We start from the raw sequence: 17,814 nt of genomic DNA on the forward strand, positions 1-17,814 counted from the left end.
TTGGATATAAACCGTAAGCTCAATTACTAATATGCATTCCCAGCATCACACATTGTCTGCACTTTACAAGGACCGTATTCAATTTGAGGCAAAAACTCCGGATCCGCGATACTTTTTCGCCGATGACGTAGTTTTCGCCTGTTTTGCTTTCACCCCGTATTCAATTTGAAAGACTTTCCGCCTAAGCAGAAAGTCAATGCAATGTACTAGGCGAAAAAGTTTTGCCTATGAATAGCAGGCGGAAAAAAGTGCAGAATTGGAGTTTTGGGGTGCAACGTTGCGGGAACCCCCGTGCAGCCTTCAGACAGTCCCCCAAAGGTAAACTGCATCAAAAATAAAAAAAAAACACTTAAGGACAGCCCAAAAAATGACTTTGAAAATGGGGGTGAAAAAAAAAAGTTGGGGGACAAAGTTAAAAACTAGCGAACTTGACTCTGGGGGGCTCCCCAAGTATACTCCAAGTGTTTCTTTGATTGCAGGTGCTTGCGGCAGGTGGATTTTTCATGATTTTTTCAACTTCACTTTAGCAAATTACCCCAAATTTGCTGGGATGTTATTTTCTGGAAAAAATACTCTTGAATACTATTCTGCATCACGTATACAAAAACGCTATTTAGCAGCTATTGAGCCCGTTTAAAAACACCAAATACCTTCAGCAAGCCAAATCGGGGGGTACCATAGTGAACCCCCATGTCAGAGCATCATTTGGGGGGGTGTCAGGCTGATTTCTCCATTTCTGACAGTACTTTTCGCCTGTTTAAGTTTCGCCGGGTCCCGTTTTCGTGTACTTTCAAATTGAATATGGGGATAAGCGGGCACGTGCGCGATACTTTTCCGCCTGCAAAACAGGAGAAGTAGGCGAAAAGTCCGGGCCAAGAAAAAGTATCGCGGCTCGGCTCAAATTGAATACTGCTGTTTTGAATCACTGCAAACTTAAAACTCTTTTAAAATAATCAGTGCGAACCCTTTCTATATTTTCCTTTTTGGAAGAAGGAACAAATCTCTACATAATGCTGATTTGGTTATAATAGTCATTACAGAGGGCTTGTGGCAATAGATTTCAACAATTTATTCTGAGCCTCATGGCGACCAAGAGAATAATAGGTGGGGTGAAATACAGAATTCGTCCTTCGTATATACTGTATAAGTATATTGGACCCATTATTCACTGAGTCACTAGCTATTGTGGCCGGCGCCACAAGGTTTTTTTTTCTTTTTTTCTTTTGTTCTCTATCTCCCTCTTCCTACATTCCATCCACCCCCTCTCTCCTCTACATCCCATCTGCCCCATTTCTCCACTACAACCAGTCCGGAACCTTCTCTACTCTACATCCTGTCGGCCTGTCCCACCAGTTTATGCCCTCGGCCCCTCTCTCCTCTACATGCCATCCTCCCCCTCTCACTTCTACATGCAACCAACTGTCCTCCTTTAAATCCTATCTGACCCTCTAATCTCTAAATTCCATCTGCTCGCTCTATCATCTACATGCCGTCCAACCCCTCCTCTACTTGACATCGGACCCCACTCTCTTCTACATGCTGTCCATCCTATCTCACCTCTATATGCCATTCTCCCCATCTCCTTTACACAATCAGACCCCTTTCACCTCTACATGCCCTCTGACCTCTCTCTCCTCGATGTGCTGTCTGGCCCTCTCACATGTATATGCCGTTTGCACCTCTCTCCTCTACATGGCATCTTCCCCCTCTCATCTCTGCATGCTGTCCACCATCTCTCCTCTTCATCCCATCTGCCTTATGTGAGTTGAGGATTGGGCATCTCAGCCCCCCAGTGATGATTGCCCATATTCTTCTGTCCCATATTTGTCACAGCAGTGAGAACCATTGAGATCGGAGACGTGCATATAACAGATGGGTCCCCTCAGTCTACCCACTACTCTTCTCTAACCTATCCTCCCCTCTGCTCTGTCTTGCTCTGCCCTCTTTTCTCTCCACTGCTCTGATAGTCCTGTCCCACCTGTTCACTGCCCACTCCTTTGCCCGATTCCACCCGCCTTTCTGTCCCACTCCACCCTGCTCACTGTCTGCTGTGTGAGATTTTGGAGGGGCGGTGCACACCCTGGCTCCCTCTCTTCGCCAACTTTAACAGATGCTCCTGATAATTTCCCAAAAACAAAATATCTCTTTGCTGTGAATAGCAGTGATCAGAGGGCCTGATTCAGAGCCGGTTGCTCTGACAGAGCGCTCACTCTGAATCAGGGCCGGTCTTTTTATTTTTAAGGACGGCCTCCTGGCCGCTCGCATAGTTGTGGGTGACCACCCACAGCTATAGCGAGCGGCCAGGAAGATGGTCACGATGGTCAAGACCATCGCGACCATCGGGTTTGCATCGAGACCCTTGCCTTGCAAGCCCCAGAGAGCTTTCGGCTCACACAGAGGCAAAAGCTCTCCCACTGACATCACTTGTGATGTTAGTGGGGCCGGCACCAGACGGTAGGTGCTCTCATGGGAACGCCTCCATTTGGGTAGCCACCCCCCCCGGCCTGCCCACCAAAGGGGGCATGCTGTCACTCAACATCGACAGTACACCCCCTTTGGTGCGAGACCCAGAGTGGCGGATTGCCCGTCACTATCCGGGTCTCGCGCATGCGCACGACGGAGCCGGCTCCGTCGTGCGCATGCGCTGTGGGCTACCATCGACCCGGTTGCGAGCGCACAGCGCTTGTGAACGGGTCTGAATCAGGCCCAGAGACTACAGTTTATGGGCAATAAAGAAGAAGGGTCTTAAATAGACATCTGAATCTCAAGAAGAACAAGCAGTATCTGAAGTTTTCATACACCTTCCATAACGGAAATAACAGCCTCAGGTCTCATGTAATTTCTTTAGCGATGGGCACAGGTGGCACAAGGATGTGGTCCTCCAAACTTTTACCTGATGCCCTCAGCTCCTTCTGCTTTTCCCTCAGAATTGTTTTATAGCTTATGCCACTTGATTAAAATGCTTTCTGATATTTATTACAGATAGTTACCTCTTCAGTGTATTGTTTTAACTTATTACTGAGAATCAGGGTAATGTGCGGATGTTTTGAAACATAGGGCCGCCCATGCAAGCCCTGAAGTCTATTGGGTTGCTAAAACTGCTTTAGAGGATGCAAAAAAATATTAGCATTAAGTGCCCGACTGAAGGTGCCTCAAATTCAGCTAATGAGTGATCATAATGGTCTTTATTTTTCCCAATAATGTTGATGAAACATTGCAGACTGCATATGTGGGTTAAATTACTTTTACTACAAATTTGCATGTTCTAAATTTATTAACAGTCAGCAACCAGGGCAATCCCAAGCATTTTGCTGACCTCCTGCAAAAACCTCTTGATTGGCATTCTAAGGGATAATACAGTTCCTCAGATCCATCCTCCAAGACATCTGTGATTAGAAAAGGGACTCTAACAATACTGAGCTGGCACCATATCCCAGACAATGCACATCTACTGTATACTCTCATCAGTATATAATTTAGTGTATTCATTTCCAATGTATGCACAATCAGCATCATTATACAACACAGCTTGTTCATTATCAGTCCGAAGAATTTTATCATTACAGGTTTTTGAACAGTCATTATCACTTAAACCAGTTGCCAATTATTATCATACTGTGAAACATCTTGTTCATTAAGGTATACTCCTTCTACTAAAATTCCCATTTACTTCTACTATTAAATCCCCAGTAATGTTTCAGAAGTTGACAGCGAAAGAATGTGGTATACATTTTTTTATTAAATACTAAGCATAAGAGTACCTGAGAGTCATACAGTATATTTATTTTTTTATTATTTTTAATTTTAGATTTGTTTTGCTGGTTTATTCCTCTATAATGTTATTAAATTGAATTAAAAACACCAAAAGTAATATCATGAAATATAGTAGGTAATCTACAATGTGGTTATGTAATGTGAAACAATAAAAGTTGTTGCTAGCTAAACAGACTGGTAAAGATATTAAAAAATAGCTAGTACAACCAGAAACTTACAGTGGACACAGACCTCTGATCTTGCTCCAAAGGTGTTATAAGTACAGAACTTTATGTCTGAGCACCTACAGTATGTAGCACAAAACTTAGGGCCTGATTCAGAGCTCGGCTCGATGTTTCCCCCCTGCGCATGCGCCGCGTCCGGCGTGTGCGCATGCGCGAGCCCCGCCGAGTGACTGAACTTTGTGGGAGGCCCTACTGACATCACTAGTGATGTCAGTAGTGGACTTCCTGCTCTATTAGAGCAGGAAGTCCACTCGGCCTTGCGGTAGCTGAGACCCTACCACAGGGTCTCGTCGCAAGGCCGATGGTCGCGATAATCGCAACAGCCTCCAGCCCGCTCACACAAGCTGTGGCAGGTCTCCCACAGCTTAGCGAGTGGCCAGAGAACAAAAAAAAACACACCCATCAGACCCTGCGAGCTGCCTCCGGCAGTGAGTGGGTCTGAATCAAGGTTTTAGTCCCCACAACCACCCCACTCAGTTACCACATTCATTACATTCACTCTCAACAAAAAACCCACTCATTACATGGACTGCACTTACCCGTAGAGTACCAAAGACAGGTAGATGGACTATCACATGGTACCAGTCCTATGTCCCAACTTGCAATACTATCCTTGCACTGTAATCCCTCTTTATGACAATACAATGTCAGCACAGGAAACCTATACTTGTCTGTTAGGAAAGTATTTTTTTCATTTCCTGGTGCTCCATGACCGCACTGTCAAAGGAGCTGGGAAATTTAAAATGTTCTTTTCCAATTAGTAAAGGAGCACCATTTACTAGAATGTGATGCCTGGTACTTTAATGTTTATTTATTTTTAATTTCCATTAAATAGTTAATATAATAGAAACAATAATGAGACTCTCCTCCCTAAAGTGATTAGAACTATTGTTCATAACCTAGGGTATTAACAGTAAAATTAGGGGGCAAACAGCAATGGGTGCCCCTGCAAATGCCACTGCCAACACCAGAATATGACAGTCTGTGCTGGGGACAGCAAGGCCTGCAGTGTTGGGTCTTCCAGTTGTAATGTGCACCAACCCTAAACTGTTCATCACAAGGCTGAATCCCCTAGGGGTATCGGGTCCAGGCTGGCGGGTGGGGTAGACTGGCCATCTGTCAATTCTGGCAAATGTCAGAAGTGCCGATGGTCTGATGGGCTGGCACAGCCATCTGGAGTCCCAGCCAAAAGCCTTTCTCTAATTCACAGACGTGACGTGAAATCATGCTGTCATGTTGCAGCCGCATACTAGGGGAGCGGTTCAAATGCGAGGCCACACCTTTTGACTCATGACATGCCCCCTTGACTTTTTTCCGTGCTTTTTACTGTAGGTGCATACATGGAATGAATGCCGAAGCCAATTGATAGACTCAGTCCGTCCCTGGGTAACATATGCAAACACACTGCGACAAAGTTTTAGACTAGTAATTTTGTGTGGGCAACATTCTGTTTATACGCCCACAGGCTCAGAGAGGCGAGGGGCGGGTGCTGTTTACCCAGGCCCGGTCTTGTTGGACAATTCTCCCCTTTGCAGTGGGTGCCAACACTTTACGAGCTGTGCATAGTATGGTGAGTTGCTAAGGGGAAATTGCAGCACAGCTCGGCCCCTTCCCCATGGACCTGATTGGTTGAATGCCAGGAACCTGACACCTTCTATGAACAGCTCACACACCCAACACCATGCACATAGAGAGAGGACATGGTGGACAATGCTTACACCATGTTACAGCGACTGGCACCAGAGCCGGGGATGTAACATGTGAGTGAGAGCATGGCAGTACCAACAGGGACCTCAGAGTGAGAGAACAGACCGGGGGCCGAGTCACGCACTGTGCAGCCGGCACACTCCCCCTAACATCACTGTGCATAGTGCTAGTGACCCCGGGGCTCTCCTGCTGTGACTGTGTTCCATCACTGCAGCCTCTCAGCAATAGCAGCTACGTCACTGGATAATATCACCTGTCATTTTTTTTTAGGGGGAGTTGCCACGCCATGCCCTCAGTCAGTACCCAGGCCTGAGACAGCTCTCAATGACCCTGCATATGTCAATTCTGCCATTACTAGTCTAGGCTATGAGTGCTAATGTTTGGAGCTCTTTTGGGAGATGTTTTATTAACATTTATTTATGTTACACTTTTTTAATACTAGCAAGGTTACATTATTAGCATATACACAAGGGATTGAAGTACCAGGTACACCTCCTCTCAGCCATATTTGGTGGTGCTTCATTTACTGAATTATTTGCCCTTAATGTACTTGGTCTTTACTTGCTTGTCCTGATAAGCCTCTCTAAGCATGAGATGTACCAAACTGTCTAAAGAGGACAGATGGAGAAGTTATCGCAATCAATCAAATTCTAGTTATCATTTTATAGACTACTAGATAAACAGTTAGAAGCTGATTGGTTGCTATGGAAAACTTCTCTTTATCTCTCTCCAAGCCTTGATACATCTCCCTGTGTTTTAGGTGGTGAAACTTGTCCTCTTTAGGAGGTTTGATACATATCCTCCATTGTATAGTAAGTTTAAGGGCCGTCAATGCAATGTAATCGGCGGAAAAGTTTCACCTATGAATAGCAGGCGGAAAAAGTGCAGAATTGCGGCTTTGGGAAACCCCCCTGCACCCTTGGGACAGTCCCCCAAAGATAAACTGTGTAAAAAAAAGTGAAAATAGGGGTCTCCAAATATGGGGTAGGTGTTTTTTTGTTTGCTGGTGCTTGCAGCAGGTGTACTTTTTATGTTATTTAAAACTTCACTTTAGCAACTGAAAAATATGCTAGCACCCATTTTCAAGTACCCCAAATTTGCTGTGAGTAGTTATTTTCTAAAAAAAATACTGCTTAATGCTATTCTTCACCACTTGTGTAAATGCACTAATTGGCACCAATTGTCACAAATTAAATGCCCCAAATACCCAATGTTAGTGCATCTTTTGGGGAGTGTCAGGCTGATTTCCCCTTTTTTGACAGAACTTTTCGTCTGTTTCAGTTTCACCGGGTGCTGTTTTTGCGTCTTTTATAATTGAATACGGGGAGTAGCGGAAGCGTGCCCGATACTTTTCTGCATACAAAACCAGTGATGTAACCGAAAACTTCGTCATGCAAAAAATTATCGCCAGTGCGAAACTAATTGAATACGGCCCTAAGTTGTGCCTCACTCTGCATAGGAACCATAAATTTTTCAAGCACGTGCATTTTTCTACAAACAATAGCAATTACATCCACAATCCCTATAACTCAGTCACCACATACACATATTGAGAGGGATATTTGTGGTGAGCGAATTAAATCATGTAGGGCCTTTTTTTTACCACTTTTATAACGAAATTCTGGGTCTGACCCGGAGGTTGGAACAGGGTTCCAATACGGATAGACCCGGAATTTCCCCGGCGCCGGCCCAGGATATTCCCGAGTAGGCGCCGTTCACACCGGAGCCGGGTCTGAAGAGACCTGGTTTTTCTGGCGTTGAAGTGGATGCTTGGCGATGACGTCATCTCCAAGCACCACTGAAGCCGGCCCATCAGCAGCCACGTGGCACAATCCAGGGCACCCTGACCCGGATCACGCCGTTTACACTGCAGGGTTTCACGGGTTATTCCCGTATTAAATCCAGGAAGTTACCTGGGTTAGATTGTCGTGTCACTCCACCCGGGAATCCAACCCTGTCCCCTTTTACACCAATGAGCTACCCGGGTTAACTCTGCATTAACCCGGATTTTAGCACTGGTGTAAAAAGGTGTATTAGTGGGATGGATGTTTTGTGCCTGATGACTTCAGCTGCATTGACATGTGTATCCCAAGTTCGGAACTGGGATCTAAAAACCTGATCTTACGTAATTTGGTTTGCATGTAAAGCCCTGCCTCATGATTTCAGGTGCTGTGAGGTGGTCAGAATTGACTGGAAATGACTGGAAATCAAAGTCAGTGATGTTATAATACTATAGGAACAAAAAGTTACATAATTTTAGCAGTTTTTATAAATGAAAAAAAAAATCCATGACCAAAACACTTGAGAGTGGTTTTGCCAAAAAGAGTTGTACATATTTCTTGGCTGTTAACTAATGTTATTAGCCTATTCTTATAGCTCCAGACCATTTATGTTACTTGCAATAGTATATCAGTAAGGCTACAATAATTAATTATTGTGTAGATGTAGATATGTATACTGCTAGGATCCTGCAGGATGAGACTTTCCATGGGGCTATGCATGCTGGGAGGGGAGTTCCTGTTTGTGTTCAGTTCAGTTACTGATGTTGCTCTAAGTAAACGTGTTATGCTGCACTCCTGAGTCCATGAGTCTTATCTGATATACAACACATCTACATGGTGACAGAGGCGGGATACCATGGCTCAAGGACTCCGCCGCATCGACCCCCTTGTGTTTGATGAAACTATCGCTGACAGATGGGTGCAGTTCAGGAGAGAATGGGCTGTGTACCGCATGGCTGGACTGTCCGAAAAATCAAAGCAGGTACAAGAATACACATTGCTTAATCTGGCTGGTGCACAGGCAGTCACTAAAGCAGACACATTCACATATGCAGAAGGGGAAAACAAAGAAGACCCAGATGTATTAATTGCAAAGTTTGATGAGATTTGTATGCCTGTAAAAAATTTCATAATTGACAGACACACATTCAACTCCACAAACCAGAACACTGGGGAAAATATATAGTCATACGTGTCCACCCTGAAACTATTGGCAAACAAATGTAACTTTGGAGCAATTACTGATAAGCTGATCAGAGACCATATTGTATGTGGTAGTGACGCAGTACGTGCACACTTACTACGAGAAAAGGATCTAACCTTAGACTCCGCCATTCACATCTGCATGCTGCACGAGAAACCAGAACAGGGCACAACAGAGTTACAGAGGGAGGCTGAAATATGCAGTGAACAGCGCACACAAACGCAATACAGGCCATGCTACAACTGTGGAGGACGCCATGCATTTGCGCGGGAGATGTGTCCTGCCTTTAACAAACGCTGCAACTGCTGCAATAAGCTTTACCACTTTGCAAAGTGTTGCAGATCCAGACAAACCGTGACACACAGTGAACCACAAGTAACACAGGTAGACAGACAGATGCATAAAGTCAACCACGTGGGCACGGAGTCAACAGCACATACCGATGAGACAGTATTTGTGAAAGTGTTGATCTAATTGCAAACCAAGGAGAGATTTTCACTAACTTATGTGATAAAAAGAGTGACAATACATTGAAGATTAAACTTGACACTGGTGCTAAATGCAACGTGATGTCCAAAACTCTGCTACACAAAACCAGCCCGCAGGCAACAATAGATCACACAGACACTGTAAACTTAGTGGCATATGGGGGTCATATTATCAAGCCTGTGGGCACCAGGACCATCGAATATACGTGTGCACCGCTGCTATTCCACAATGTAGATAGTAACGTTAGGCCATTGCTTGGACTGCCTGACAGCGTGCACCTTGGGTTGATACATTTGGGGCCTGAAGTACACATGATACAACAAGACACTCCAAAGTTCCGCCACTTCAAGGATTTATTCACATGCGACACCATTGTCAAAGTACCTGTCATATACCACATGCGTTTAGATGAATCTGTCATTCTTACAGTGTGTGCACCCCGGAGGGTTCCAATCACCATGAAGGATAAGGTCCTAGCTGAGTTAGAGCGCATGACTGCACTTGGTGTTATTACCCCTATTGATGAAGCGACCCAGTGGGTATCTGCAATGGTTGCTGCTATAAATAAAGATGGGACTGTCAGGATTTGCATAGACCCTGTACACCTCAATAAAGCACTGCTAAAACCCCGCCACTCAATGATGACAGTAGAACAAGTTATTGCTGACATGCCAGAAGCCAAGGTCTTCAGCACGTTAGATGCGAAATGTGGGTTTTGGCAAATCCCATTAGACAAAGAATCGTCACTCCTCAAGGCTTTTATGACACCAGCTGGGAGATATGCCTTTCTACGCATGCAATGCAGATTGACTACTGGCAGTGAAGTGTTTCAACGGTGTATGGAACAATTGTTTGCTGGGTACCCCTGTGAGATTATAGTCGACGGCATCCTCGTCTGGGGCCGTATTATGCAAGAGCATGACGAGAGTCTACGCCAGGTATTGGACAGAATACGTGCTATCAACTTAAAGCTCAACCCAGATAAATGCAGATTCAGAGTGGCTGAAGTCCCATACGTGGGTCACCTCCTCACTAACCATGGTGTTAAACCCGAACCTGACAAAAAGGCAGCCATCCAAGACATGCCTTTGCCTGTGGACCAACTTAGCCTCCAACGCTTCTTAGGAATTACTAGCTACCTGTTAAAATTTCTCCCCACTTACAGTGAGATAACTGCACCCCTGCGGCATCTTCTGCAAGAAGATACAGAGTGGTGTTGGTTGGAACAGCACCAGGCCGCGGTGTCAAAACTTAAATGTATACACACCAGCTCTGTTATTCTGCAATACTTCAATGTACACTTACTGGTAGTGATCTCAGCTGATGCTTCACAGCACAGACTGGGTGCAGTTTTGCTCCAGAAGAATAGACCAATTGCTTTTCATTCCAGGGCTCTGATGGACACTGAATCTCGTTACGCGCAAATCGATAAAGAGCTGTTGGTGCTTGTTTGCCACAAATTCCATGATTTAATCTACGGGCGGCAGGTCACCATCGAAACTGACCACCAACCGCTCATTACCATCCTGCGAAAGCCCCTGCACAATGCATCTGCCCGTATTCAAAGGATGATGCTCAAATTACAGAGGTACCACCTAGACGTCATCTACAAGCGTGGCAAAGAAATGTTCATGGCTGATGCCCTCTCCAGAGCATTCCTTCCCCATTCTGCTCCGCTGCAGGTTGATGATGACTATGATTTAATGACTGTGCAATTCCTGTCCACTGCCTGAATGGAGGAGCTGCGTACAGAATCTTTGGTGGATGATTTATGTCGACGTCTCTCTCAGGTTATCCTGCAAGGCTGGCCACAGTCTTCCAGGGAGCTACCCCAAGTCTTATGCCCATTCTTTGCCATGTGAGATGAGTTATTATCACTATCAGATGGGATTGTTTTGTGAAGTCAGAGATTTGTTATACCCTACACATTGCAAAAGTACTACACCAACCAACTGCACCAAGGCCACCCTGGTCTGGAGGCCACGAAGTGCAGGGCCAGGGAACTGCTCTATTGGTCTACCATGTTTGATGATCTAGAGAAGGAGGTCTCTGTTTCATGCACACCAACCTAAAGAGCCACTGCATTCGCATGACATACCAAATCTTCCCTGGTCTGTCACTGCTCCTGATGTTTTTGTATGGAGGGGTAAGGAGTACCTAGTTCTTGTAGACTCTTACTCAGGATGGTTTGAAATCGATCAATTAACCACTGTTACCAGCACCACCATAATTACCAAGCTCAAACGGCACTTTGCCACACATGGAATACCTCAGAAACACATTACAGACAATGCCACACAGTTCACGAGCAATGAGTTCAAGCTGTTTGTTTGTACTTGGGATTTCACATACATCACCAGCAGTCCACTATATCCCCAATCCAATGGACTCGCTAAAAGAGCTGTTCGCTCTGCCAAGCATCTATTAGAGGAATGCGCACGAGACCAGACTGACATTTGGCTGGCACTCCTTAACTTACGTAACATACCACGAGATGGATTACCATCCCCTGCCCAATGGTTGTAATCACGTCGCACCAGAACCCAAATCCCAATTACCAAACAGCAATTACAGCCTCAATTACAGACACAAGTGCAGGCAGCGCTGGCTTCTAAGCACATGTGTAATAAAAGGAATTATGACCGTACAGTACACACTCCCCCTCAGTTAGTCCCAGGACAAGTTGTTCAACTACAGACTGCTCGAGGATATGACAAACTTGCTACTGTTCTAAAGGAAGCTGACCGGTCCAACAGCTATGTTGTACAAACAGATGGAACTGTGTATGAGCGTAATCGTCGCCACCTCTTGAGTATGCCTGAAGAGACTATTACTGCGCCCAATGTAACAGTGGACGGCACAAACCCCTCTCACATCGCACCAAGCCCTGGGTTGTCAGAACCGGTGGCTTCCTTAATTGATAATGAACCGCCATTGAACTCAACGGCACCAACAAATATACCTTGAAATGACCAGGCACCCACTCCGCACCGTATACCACCAAGTCAGGAAGCGTATGCAGGCCCAACTCCCGATTCCGTGTTTATGTCACATAACCATCCACACCCATTCTCTCTCCTTTCGTTATTCTCTTTTTATTGTGTTACATCTTTTCTATCATCTTCATGAAGGGAGGGATGTAGATATGTATTCTGCTAGGACCCTGCAGGATTAGACTTTCCATGGGGCTATGCATGCTGGGAGGGGAGTTCCTGTTTGTGTTCAGTTCAGTTACTGATGTTGCTCTAAGTAAACATGTAATTCTGCACTCCTGAGTCCATGAGTCTTATCTGATATACAACACATCTACAGTAGATGAACTCACACAGAGTTGCGCCAGTTTATATTTAAGTGAAATGGCTCTCAGTGGCAGGAATATGCTGAGTGGTGGAAATGACATTTGATTGGGTTATAATACTAGGATTTGGGTACTGAAATTGAGAGTACATTAAATGAGTGATTAATAGGCATCCAGAGTGCCATACAAAGTGCCTGTGCACATTCACAAATTCCCTTTCGGGTCAGCAACACTTAATTTATTACTGCTATTTAGTTAAACATTCATGAGACCATCGGGTCCCCCTGTACGCAGCTGAGCAGCCAATGTACGCTTCCCATCCTCGCTTTGTCAGAGGCACTTTCTATGTGGATGCTATGATATTCATCACTAGATGAATAACAACATTGTGCTACGGTGTGGATATTTGGAGGGTACATACAGTAAGACGAAGGTCACAGTCATTAAAAGAGTGAACCTAACTTATATTAACCCTATACTTACAGTGGCTTCCTGGTGGTATTGATAGAAAGTGGTACTCCGTCTGAACCACTAGGAAGCAACACGGCTACAATATTTGGTTGCATGTAAATTTATCACTGACTGACACTGCAAAAAATCTTTGCTTTAATAAATGGATGCAAGTAGCACAATATATTGTAATTGTAAGGAAGGAAAGTGACCATAGTGTATTACAGCTTCTGCTCCACGGGAGGTTTCTGTCCTCCCTGAGCTTGCCTTAGGACACCTGTTTTACAGTTTGACAGGTGTACCGCCCCAGTCAAACTCCCCACCTGCCACTGTCCCCGGAGTGGAGACACACATGTGCAGAAGCTGACAATGGGGACATAAGTAGCAGTGTTACTGATCGCGGGGACATCTGCTTTTCAGAGCAGCTGTCCCTGCAACGTAGCAATGCTGAAGAGCTAAGTATCACCCGTGGTGAGGTGGATACTTCATTATCGGGTGCCCCTGTTAATGAAAAGACCCCTGTATCACTAATACAAAAGGAATTGGAACCTTTAAAGAAAATTAATTTACAAATAATCTCTCAGTCTACATTGGATAGACTAGAGATTGAGTTAATGAGAATGAAACAAACCAAAGTAGTCTAAATAAAATTGTAATATGAAAAGGAATAGAGTTAGAAATGTAAAGATAATTAGTCATAAATTACAAGATTCCAAACCTAGAATGAATCAAATATTTTTAAAAAAAGTAATGGAGTAGAGAGATGGAATTCTAGAAACTACAAGGACAATGGGAATCAGGAAAGGAATTACACTTCCTTCTATAAAAAGATTGTTACTAGGAAAGATATAGCTGATATGACTGAAGAACTTAGGGCCTGATTCAGACACGCTCGCTGCCGGAGGCAGCTCGCAGGTCTGATGGGCGTGTTTTTTTTTTTTCTTTCTTCCTCCAGCCTATCGCGACCATCGGGCGACCATCGGGCTTGCGACGAGACCCTGTGGTAGGGTCTTAGCTCCCGCAAGCCCGAGTGGACTTCCTGCTCTAATAGAGCAGGAAGTCCACTACTGACATCACTGGTGATGTCAGTAGGGCCGCCCACAAACAAGGCATTCCTAAGGGAACGCCTGCGTTTGCCTAATCACCCCCCCTGCCTACAAAACGGGGCGAGCTGTCACCCACCATCAACAGACGCCCCGTCTTGTAGCGAGCCCCGGAGCGACTGAACTTAATTCACTCGCTGGGGCTCGTGCATGCGCACGCCGGAGGCGGCGCATGCAAAGGGGGCAAACATCAACCCGCTTGCGAGTGGGTTTGAATCAGGCCCTTAATACAAAGGCCCATAGGGATTATACAGTATTATTGTACTATAAACCAATGCTTATAGGCAAGGATGCAATGAGACGCAATATATAACAGTGTCAGCAATGATTCACAGTCAAGGTTAATCAAGAACTTATAGGTTGACAAAATCAAAATTCTTAAGTCTTATGATTATAATAGTTGAAGAGTTAATAAAATTGCCTAAAAAACTGAAAATCAGTTTTAACCTCACAAAAAATAAAGGTGTTTATTTAACTTTCATTACACATATATACCATATTACTCTAATTACACATTTATACTGTATTACTCTTATTCAGGGTTGGTTCTAGACCTTGTGGAGTTCAGGGCACCCCCCCTCCCCTCAAAAAAGAATGCAAAAATCAAAGAGGGTGTACTTCTGCTCTCCCGAAAAGGGTGTGTGGCTTCCCTGAATGCCATGGGTGATAACGTCACACCCGTCACCACCGGCATTCTGGGAGACTGGGAGGGATTGAGAACAGCAGCACAGTTTGTGAATAAGGCACTGCAAGAGTTTGTATGTTATGATACACAGAGTCCATTCACATTATGCCACACAGAGACCATTCACATTATACCACACAGTAGTACTCCTTATGCACATTATGCCATACTGTAGTAGTACCCCTTATAACACATTATGCCATGCAGTAATGCCCCTTACACATTATGCCACACACAGTAATGCCCCTTACACTGTATGTCACACACAGTAATGCCCCTTACACATTATGCCACACACTGTAATGCCCTTTACATATAATGCCACACTGTAATTCCCTGTACACATAATGCCACGTTGTAATACCCTCTAAACATTATGCCACACTGTAATGTCCTATACACATTATGCCACACTGTAATAACTCCCTCTACCCCCCAGTGAATCACCTGCCCCCTAGCAACTCACCTACCCCACAGTGATTCACCTTTGCCCCCCTCCCAGCGACTCGCCTCCTCCAGTGTCCCTCCAGGCTCAGGATGCAGGCTGCTTCTCCATATCCTGGTCTTCTCTCCCTTGCGGCAGCTCACTTTCCCAGAATGCTAGGCGTGGCCACAATGACATCACATGGTGTGCCGCACAGGCATTCTGAGAGACAGTGGAAGGGAAAAATTGGCCATCATGGTGCTGGTGGATTAATGTCTCAGGCGACAGTGCTGTAGTGGGCAAAAGCAGGCGGGCGCCATCTAAATATAATTAGATGGCGCCAGCGGGGAGACTGCAGCCGCGCCCTCAGGCTGCAGTGCCCTGGGCAATAGCCCTGCCTGCCTACACCTAGAACCACCACTGCTCTCATTCCCCCTCAGTGGTATAACTACCGTCTTATTGGTTATAAAGCCTGCATGGACAGAGACCCCCTTCTCAGGTATTGCCCACCCCCTGGAGAGCTAGCCTGCGGCAATGGGAAGTGTATCACTTCAAATGCACCTTGCATCACAATGTACACTGCAGGGGAGGTTACATATATTTTTAAACATACATTTTAAACTAAATTAAATTTGAAAAAATTTAGCTTTTGTGAAACGTTCTATAGGAAGAACAGCGGCCAATCAATGTGAGCAAATTTCTACAATATTGCTTGGTAATGTCTTTAAAGTAATATACTGTGTTTCATCAGAATGTGACCATCAAAAGGCACAATGCTAGCTTGTCAGTAATGATTGGCTTTTTCATAATAGACAAATACATCTTATTATGCTGACTTGGTCTGAAGCCCTAGTTTTTTTAGTAAATTTTTTTAAAACAATATGAAAATAAATCCATATTCTAGATAGATACCATGTTATTGCTTTTATAATTAAAAAAAGAAAATTAATTTCTCATGCAAGTCAGCCATGGACATCAGAGGGCTTAAATAATAACACGGTGCAATGTCTATTGATGTGCTGCAACTTGCCCAGACTGCAATGAGCAAAGACACAACTCCTTCCTCCCTCCCTCTCTATCTCCGCAGATACAATATTTAGCACTTCCACAGATGCCATCATTTCCATGTGTAATAGCCATATGCACTCTGTAAATCACAGACACATTTGTTCAATGACAAGCGCATATTGCATTTGTACTGTGTGGTACAGTTTTGGAAATGATCCTAATTAACAGGACCTTGTCTACAGCAGAGACAACAGTTAACATTGAATGAGAAATATCAAAAACCAATAAAAACAGTATAGAAGGGTATGTGTGCTACGTTATTATTAGTTGCTTGTGATGGTTATTCAGATATTGTGGACAAATAGGAGCGCTTGTAAAATGTGTAGTGTATAAAACTATAAATAATACCATAAAAGCAAAAAAAAGTGAATTAAAAACAATGTTGATACACTTAAAAATAAAAATCACAGTATGTGCAAAGAAACATAGTAAATGTATTGCACAGGTAATGTTTAAAAGCTCTTTTGAGAGTAAGGGCTATATTTACTGCAATCCGCATTTGTAATGCAGATTGTAGTGTGATATTACCGACTGAATTCACATTGCGAATTCAGGCAATATCACAGGGATTTACTACAAATCCCTTGCAGGGACAGAGCTTGCGAGAAAGCTCTGTCCCTGCGAATCCCCTCTGCACACTAGTCACAGTATCTTCGCAAAAAAATACCGTGACCATTGCCCAGCGCATGCGCCGACCGACCGTCGATGCTATTCCCCCAGTGCTAAGCCCTGCCCCCATCATTAAGCCCTGCCCCACACGACCCCCCCTCTCCCTCAATTACACTTACCTGCATGGTCCAGGCTCCGGTGATGTCTTCCGTGTCCTCCGGTCAGGTGATACTTCACTGGGACCCGATCACCTGATGACCGGGCCGCAGTGCAGCATGGGAGACCAGCTGACCGGAGGGAAGACATCACCCGGAGCCCTGACCACTGTTCCCTGGAGCCTGTTTAGACCACACAGCTGATTACTTGGGCCGACTCCCGGCTCTGCTCTCCCCGTTAGAGCAGGGCAGGAGTCCGATAACACCACCTGGTGTTATCCCAGGGCTTTCCCCGGTATTTTTTTACAATTTATTTTTAGTAACTCTGGTCGGATCACATTTCCCATTACAATTATGGGAAATGTGATCTGCTTACTAAAAATAAGTGATACTTAGGGGTTGGAGTAGAATTTTACGAATTCTACTCCAATTGCCCTATAGTAACTGTAGGTGAAACTAAAATAATGTGAAAAGGGTGTGAAAACACCCTTTTTTACTTTATTTTAGTAAAAATAATGTTAATAAATAGAGCCCTAAGTGAGGGAGCCGGGCAGCAGGGTTCCGGATAAGAGCGTATGAGAGCTGGAGAGTGGTGCCATGTGCATGATGTAGAAGAGACACTGGAGGCAGCTGTCTAAACTGTCCCTATGCTCACCGTAAGTCTTCTGGCAGTTATTGCTAAGTTATTAGCTGCTCCTGAACTTAATAAAATTAATCATAGAAGACAGAAACTTTAAAAATCTCAAAAAAATGACAAATGATAAGATTGCGGGGATAGAAGAAGCATCATACAACAGAAACAGAAAAAAATTCAAATACACATCAACTAATAAAAGAATAATT

The 17,814-nt window shown here is 44.5% G+C and overlaps 1 protein-coding gene across 2 annotated transcripts in view; it reads right to left on the reverse strand.

Annotated features, from left to right (window-relative positions):
• Positions 1 to 17,814, reverse strand: part of SHISA7 (shisa family member 7) — a 206,623-nt gene that overhangs the window by 131,212 nt on the left and 57,597 nt on the right. The gene's annotated exons all lie outside the window — the stretch shown is intronic.

Source organism: Taudactylus pleione, unplaced genomic scaffold (genome assembly GCF_031769625.1).
Source record: "Taudactylus pleione unplaced genomic scaffold, aTauple2 ptg000366l, whole genome shotgun sequence".
Taxonomy (NCBI): Eukaryota; Metazoa; Chordata; class Amphibia; order Anura; family Myobatrachidae; genus Taudactylus; species Taudactylus pleione.